The sequence below is a fragment of the Phyllobates terribilis genome, unplaced genomic scaffold (genome assembly GCF_046119375.1).
Source record: "Phyllobates terribilis strain yellow unplaced genomic scaffold, ASM4611937v1 Scaffold_4__5_contigs__length_816908805, whole genome shotgun sequence".
Classification (NCBI taxonomy): Eukaryota; Metazoa; Chordata; class Amphibia; order Anura; family Dendrobatidae; genus Phyllobates; species Phyllobates terribilis.
Genome location: NW_027362764.1, coordinates 268,079,759 through 268,087,841, shown reverse-complemented (window position 1 = coordinate 268,087,841; position 8,083 = coordinate 268,079,759).

Here is an 8,083-nt window from a genome sequence, read left to right as displayed (position 1 = left end):
TGGATTTTTTTAAGATTCAGTCTCTCGCAGTTGAAGTGTACCTATGATAATAATTACAGATCTCTCCATTCTTTGTAGGTGGGAAAACTTGCAAAATCAGCAATATATCAAGTACTTCTTTTCCCCACTGTAAAAAGTATTTAGTCAGCCACCAATTGTGCAAGTTCTCCCACTTAAAAAGATGAGAGAGGCCTGTAATTGACATCATAGGTAAAACTCAACTATGAGAGACAAAATGAGAAAACAAATCCTGAAAATCACATTGTCTGATTTGGAAAGATTTTTTTTTCAAATTTTGGTGGAAAATAAGTATTTGGTCAATTACAAAAGTTCATCTTAATACTTTGTTAGAGATCCTTTGTTGGCAATGACAGAGGTCAAACGTTTTTTTGTAAGTCTTCACAAGGTTGGCACACACTGTTGCTGGTATGTTGGCCCATTCCTCCATGCAGATCTCCTCTATAACAGTGATGTTTTGGGGCTGTCGCTGGGCAGCAGGGACTTTCAGCTCCCTCCAAAGGTTTTCTATAGGGTTTAGATCTGGAGACCAGCTAGGCCACTCCAGGACCTTGAAATGCTTCCTATGAAGCCACTCCTTCGTTTCCCTGGTGGTGTGCTTGGGATCAATGTCATGCTAAAAAACCCAGCTACATTTCATCTTCAATTCCCTAGCTGATGGAAGGAGGTTTGCGCTCAAAATCTCACGATACATTGCCCCATTCATTCTTTCATGTACACGGATCAGTCGTCCTGGTCCCTTGGCAGAGAAACAGCCCCAAAGCATGATGTTGCCACCCCCATGCTTCACAGTAGGTATGGTGTTCTTTGGATGCAACTTTCCAACTTTCCCCACTGTGTAAATATATATATATATATATATATATATATATATATATATATATTCACAAAGTTTAACTAACCTCACTTTTCACTTTTCTCTATTGAAAAATAAAGGTATTAAGAAAATGAAAAAAATAGTATTATCATGTCCATTAATATATGATCTATCTAATCATAGCAGTTATAATCGATAACATTCAAACTGACAAAATGATTTTAAGCCAAAACCGATTGGCCATAAGTAAATAAGTAAAGCCTGCAGGAATACTTTACCAACAAATATAAATCCTATAGAAAAAAATTGGAGTAAAAATCCACCATAAGTTAGTGAACAATAAAGTTTTAAGATGCAAATATAAAATGTATAAAGGTCTTATAAAATTGAGATACAAACAAAATTTTTTACAAGGGTCTGAATTTTTGAATTTTTTTTTAAACACTGGAATATTTTAAAAAAAATATTTGCTATCTCCTTAATCATGCTGACCTGCAAATATGATTTTGTAAAAACAAAACTCAAAACAATGAGTTATACTTTTTCATCATTTCATCCCGGTTGAATTTTTTTTCTCCATTATTTAGTAAAATAAAATAAAATGAATAGAGTCATTCAGAACAACTGATCTTGCAAAAAAAAAAAAAGTTCTAATATTGCTTTGTCGGTAGGTAGAAAATGAAAAAATTTAAAAAGTTATGGCTCTCAGAAGAGGGGGAGAAAAAAACAAAAGCACAAAGGTGAAAAATGTTTGTGTACTTAAAGGGTTTATTCCCATTCAGTATGTATAAATGTACTTTAGAGAAATCTATGCACATGCTACAGAAAATCTGTTATATGAAATCATCACGACTAAACAGAACAAAAAGCACAATACTAACCCTTGCCTTCACTGTAGTGATCATTGTTAATTTTGTTTCCCTTTGAAGTTTTGCTGTGTGACCCTGTAGTTACTTGTTGCACAACCTTAAGTTTGAAGAACATGATAAACTATACTTACCTCTTCTTCCCTGATGATCCAGTTCAGAAATTCTGGTCCGATTTTTGGTTTTCAAGCAGCGAGCATGTGACTAGGCATAAGTGGACCCGTCAATGTCCCGGTTTGGTGAGTTCGGCCGGACTTTTTTTTAAAGTCCGGATCGGGACCCGAACTTGACCCAAGATGACCCCGAACTCTATATAAGTCGGTGGGGACTCGAACTTCAGGGCTGTAAAACGGTCGAACTCTGGGCTAGGGCTCCGCTAAAGGAAGCAAAGTGGGGATCAGAGCAGGACAATTGCACTGCAATCAAACGTGGATAGGTAAATGACTTAAAGAGGTTCTTTAACCATAACAATCATGGTAAAATAGGAAGTAAATGAATAACATAAACATTTTAACAGTGCCCCCACAGAGACTGAGGCTTGTTACTGCCATTTCAGTTAAAAATTTCACCCACAGAGCATTGGGCACAGCACCCCTACAGAATCTGATAAAAATTTCACCCACTGAGCATGTTTTCACATTTCCCCCACAGCGCCAAAATTTCAGCTCCAGTAGTGTACATTACAGCAGCCGCCGATGAAAAGCTGGTATAATGATTTTGGATCGAGCTGGCAGTCCACCGTGAGTAGTGTTGAGCCACCCCCCTTAGTGTTCGAGTTCGGTTCGTCGAACACCCGTATGTTCGCCGAACTGTTTGTCGAACTGTTCGTCGAACACCTTCGAACACCGTTAAAACCAATGGCAGGCAAACAAAAACACATAGAAACACATAGAAAACACCTTCAAAGGTGTCCAAAACCTGACAAACTGCTCAGAAGACAAAACTAACACATGGAAAAGTGACAAGTACATATAGTCATGCGAAAAGAAAAGAGGTGGAGGAGTAAAAGGAGGGGGAGACACAGATATAGGCATGTCACGCCCTTCAAAAACCAAAAAAGTGCGAAGCCGACACGGCCAGTCCATTCCTGCCCGTGCGACCTCCGTGTCGCCGGCTTTGTGCCAGAGCTGCGGTGGACCCTGATGGCCAGCCCCCCTCTCCCAATACTGGTGCCTGTCCGCTGGTGGGTCGAGCGAGCCCCTCTGTGGTGGAGGCAGGTCTAAGCTTTTTAACTTAAATTGTCTCTCTAATTTGAATGAATACACTTTAAATCCTTTTACAAGGATCTATTGGAGGGCAAGTCTCATGCCAGCAGCCATGTAATTCCAGCTCCAGTAGCATCCACTAAAGCTGCTGCAGTTAAAAAGCTTTCATAAGGGTCGAGCTCGGCGGTCCACCGCAAGGCGTCCTACCGCCAGTCCCAGCCCCTATGCCTTGGGATGCCTCCTGATGCTCTTCACTGAGTATCCCGGGGTCCCGAAGCATTTCCTTTGAAAAAATTAAGTGTCCAAACTACAGGTGGTGTAGCTTGCTTAACAGCTGGGATAATCCGCTGACTAGCAGACACTGCAACTAGGCACAAAGTATTTCCTGGGCTAGATGCAGTTAAAAATTTGTAATTAGATACTCTCGTTGGATGCTGAGAAAGCATTCCATAGTCTCCTGGCACGCCATATATTATTCTCTTAAAAAGCTTGGGGTAGGGGTCTAGGGGACCCTTTTATAGCCAAAATCACGGCCCTGTATCGCAATACGTCACCTAGGCTGAAGATAAATGGAACTGTAGCACCCCGAGGGCTCGGTTGCTACAGAGGTATTGCACCTCACCCAGAGGTGTGATATCTCACTCTCAGGTAAGGATGGAGTGTGGATCAGGACCCCGACACCTGCATGCATTACACCACATTGCCGTGGTGCAGGGTGACCAATATGCCCCTGAGATGGGCACGACAGTCCCTGTCCCTGGCTGGAGTGGGGGGAGGGAACACCGAGGAAGGGGAACCCTGTAGTGCAGGAGCAGGGAGGAAGCAGTTCCTGGGTGCATTGAGAAGGGAGTATAAAAGGTGGGCACCATCTTAGTTCAGTACAGAGAAGTCTGAGCAGAAGTGACAGGGAGCAGGGGCTCTGCATGAGCTCTGCTCCGGAGGCGGGCCTAGTAACAGAGGCCCAGGCCTGGAAGAGGGAGAAGGAAGGAAGAGGAGCGGAGAAGGCTCCAGGAACGAGGAACGAAGGGATCCCAGGGGTGCGGACGGGCGAGTCGCCACCGCACGCCCGAATCCACCTGCGTGGAGGGGTCAGGCCAAAGGGGGAGACCGGTCCCCGAAACTAGTGAAGGCGGGAAACGACCCTCAGCTATAAACCGGAGGCTGTGACATTTTATGTGGCGCAGCCCCTCGCTACACCCGCTAGGAAGGCACCACATAGGGTCAGGGAAGCTGGCGCCAAGTTTACCAAGAGGAGGCCCGAGGCAGCCGGACAGAAGCGTTGGTAAGAAAGGCCAGACAAAGGACACACAAAGGGGGTCCTGTGAAACGCTCCAAGGTTATCTGGGAGTTGTCTGAGCCCCTCACCTGGTGAGCACAGTACGACGTGGGCAGCCGTTACCTGCAGAAGTGGTCTGGATAATATGAACTGTGAGTAAAGGCCCTGGACTGCATCACTGACTCCGTGTCGTTACTGTTGCTGCCCTGCACCATCACCCCCATCCTCCGCATACACTGCCCTGAGGCTATACTCCTCCCGTGGGGAGTTATACTACGATCTGCTGCACCCACAACACCAGCCTCAGCGGTCTGCCCTGCAGCGGAGGTTCACTCTGACCGCAATCCACGGGTGGCGTAGTCGGACATTTAAACATCAAAACCACATAAATAGTTCCGCCACTGGTTTGACCGCCCTGAGCCACGGAACCGGGTCGCCGCCACGGAGACTACAACCACCAGCATCCACCAAAAAGGGTCCGGCTCCGGGTGTCCCAAGGCCCAGGGGGCACGTCAGAACATTTTCATCACCTTTCATAATCACCAAAGGGATAAGGCAGTGATGTCCTCTGTCCCCTCTCTTATATATCCTAGTGACGGAGCACCTGCTCTCATCAATTCGCCATAACCCCAATATTAGGTGGATTGAGGTGGGAGGCACCGAGTACAAGTGCTCTGCATTTGCTGATGATGTCCTAGTATGTATCACTCAATCACATATATCCATCCCTGCTGTTATGGCTGAAATAGATCAATTTGTTACATGGTCAAATTTTAAAATCAATACAGCGAAGTCTGAGGCCCTCGATGTCTCCCTCCCCAAATCCATACAGGATTCCATCCAGTCCAACTTTCCCTTTGCCTGGCCCTCACAGGGTATCAAATACTTAGGAATTCCTATTTATAGAGACCTCTCCCGTCTATGTTATCTTAATTTTGGGCCCTTTATTGAACAACTCCATACAGACCACGGTTTGCAAGTTAGAACTGTAAGATTCACTACTTGAACCACTGGTGTTTTGTGGAAAAGCACATGTACACTGTGTTCCAAATTATTATGCAAAAAGTGTTTAGGAGTGATAAGGGAAGAATTTGTTGGTTTGTCAGTTAAACTCATTGATGGTGATGTGTGTCAGGGCTCTTTATATCACTGTAAGCAATTGCAGACACCTGTGCTAATTAGTTTGGCAGGTGTGTTCAATAAAAGGCAAGACTACTTAAGAAGGCTCTCCCACATTATTAAGCAACCTACATTTTCTGCCAAAATGGGAAAGAAAAAGGATGTGTCGGCTGCTGAGAAGCAACAAATTGTGGAGTGTTTAGGTCAAGGCATGACTACAATCAACATTGCCAAGATACTTCATCCTGATCATCGCACAATCAAGAAGTATATCTGATTCACAGTACACACGTGTGCGTGCTGATAAGGTAAAATTGAGGACTCTTTCCTACAGGCAATTAAGTCAGGTTAGAAGAGCAGTGGCAAAAAAGCCTTGTCATAACAGCAGACAAGTTTTTGAAGCTGCTGGTGCCTCCAACGTCCCCCGAACAACAAGATGCAGAGTCCTTCAGAGGTTTGCAGCTGTGCGTAAGCCATCCTGTCGACCTCCTCTATCCACTGCACACAAGCAGAAACGGCTCCAGTGGGCCAAACAATACATGAAGACTGACTTCAAAACAGTTTTGTTCACCGATGAGTGCCGTGCAACGCTTGATGGTCCAGATGGATGGCGTGGAGGATGGCTGGTTGATGGACACCCCATGCAAACACGGCTACAGCGCCAACAAGGAGGAGGTGGAGTAATGTTTTGGGCTAGAATCATCTGGAGAGAGATTATCTGCCCCTTTAGGATCCCTGAAGGGGTAAAGATGAACTCTATAATGTATGTGGAGTTTCTCAAACAGCACTTCCTGCCATGGTTCAAGAAGAAGACCCGTGTATTCCACAGCAAGATCATTTTCATGCATGATAATGCACCGTCTCATGCTGCACATAACACATCTGCATCTCTGGCTGATATGGGCATAAAAGGGGACAAACTTATGGTGTGACCCCCATGCTCCCCTGACCTCAACCCCATTCAGAACCTCTCGAACATCATCAAAAGGAGTGTCTATGATGGCGGGAGGCAGTTCACATCTAAGCAACAGCTCTGGGAGGGTATTCTGTCTTCATGCAAAACAATTGAAGCAGAAACCATCCAAAACCTGACAAATTCAATGGACGAGATAGTTCAGAAGCTCCTTTCGAACAAGGGGTCCTATGTGCAAATGTAACATCACCTAGAATAAAGTTTTGAGTTGAAAACTGTTTGATTTCAGTTTCTAATAACCTGCTAATGCTTATAATTTCAAAAATGACCATTTTTTTGTTCTTTATTAAAATGAAAAGGTTGATCGAAGAGTGTGGGGGATCTAAGAGTGTGGCAACCCAGTAGTCAGGATTACTTCGAATTCTGACAATCTTAGGGTCATGTTGCAGGTAGTGCAGCAAGAAGGCACTCATGTGTCTTGTGCATCTAGGAGCCCCAAAATTATTTTCTGGGCTAGATGCAGCTAAAAATTATTATTAATTTGAAAGCTGGTGGAGCTTAGTATAGATGGCCTAATAGAATCAGTACTGCACACTGCTACAAAGCCCAAATTATTTTCCAGCCAAGATACAGATAAACATGATTAGTAATTTTAAATCTGGTGGAGTTTAGTATAGATGGCCTAATAGAATCAGTACTGCACACTGCTACAAAGCCCAAATTATTTTCCAGCCAAGATACAGATAAACATGATTAGTAATTTTAAAGCTTAAAACGGTTGGTGAGGTGATTTTAACAAATCATCAAGCTTTTACTCTCCCCAGGATGACACAGGGGTAGAAAAGTCGTTTCGGATCCATGATTTGTTCATCTTTATGAACGTGAGTCTGTCTACATTATCAGTGGAGAGCCGCGTGCGCTTATCTGTCAGCACACCACCAGCAGCGCTGAACACACGTTCAGACAGAACGCTGGCTGCGGGGCATGACAAGATGTCCAAGGCGTGAGTGGCGAGCTCCGGCCATTTATCCAGATTGGAAGCCCAAAAAGAGCAAGGGTCTAGTGACACAGTCATGGCTGCAATGTTTACTTGGTGATACTCCTGTACCATCGTCTCTAGGCGTTGACTATGTGTTAGACTTCTTCTCTCCCGTGGCCTTGCAAAGGATGGGCTAAAAAAGTGGTGAAATGATTCCGCAAAATTAATGTTACCAGCAGATACTGTGTTTCTGTTACGGTTTGAGTGCTGAACACTCGACGGTCCCACGGTTGGCAAGTTGGAACTGTGAGATTCACTACGTGCACCACTGGTGTTTTGTGGAAAAGCGCATGTAAGATTCTGCAACAGTCTCTGCTGATACTCCTGCATGCGTGCATCCCTTTCTATGGCAGGAATAATTTCTGCAAATTTACTTTTGTACCGGGAATCTAACAGTGTGGCAACCCAGTAGTCAGGATTATTTCTAATTCTCACAATTCGAGGGTCATGTTGCAGGTAGTGCAGCAAGAAGGCACTCATGTGTCTTGCGCATCCAGGAGCACCAAGTCCCTGTTGTGTTGGTGGCAAGGTAACAATCATGCTTCCTTCCTCTGTCTTCTCCCCCCAACCTCGCAAAACAGAAATGTGATCAAGGTCTCCCTCATCTGATGAGTCTTCCATCAGTTCGTCCTCCACTCCTTCCTGGCCTCCTGCACCTTCCTCACTAGTTTGGCTGCTACCATGCGCCCTGGTAAAACCATCTCCCCCACCCTCACATGCCTGCCGCCTTGGTGCAGCCGACTGTCTAGACCTTGCAGATGTTAGCCCTTCCGCATACAACTCCTCCTCCTCTACTTCCTCCACCTCCTCTTGTGCCACCACCTGACTCC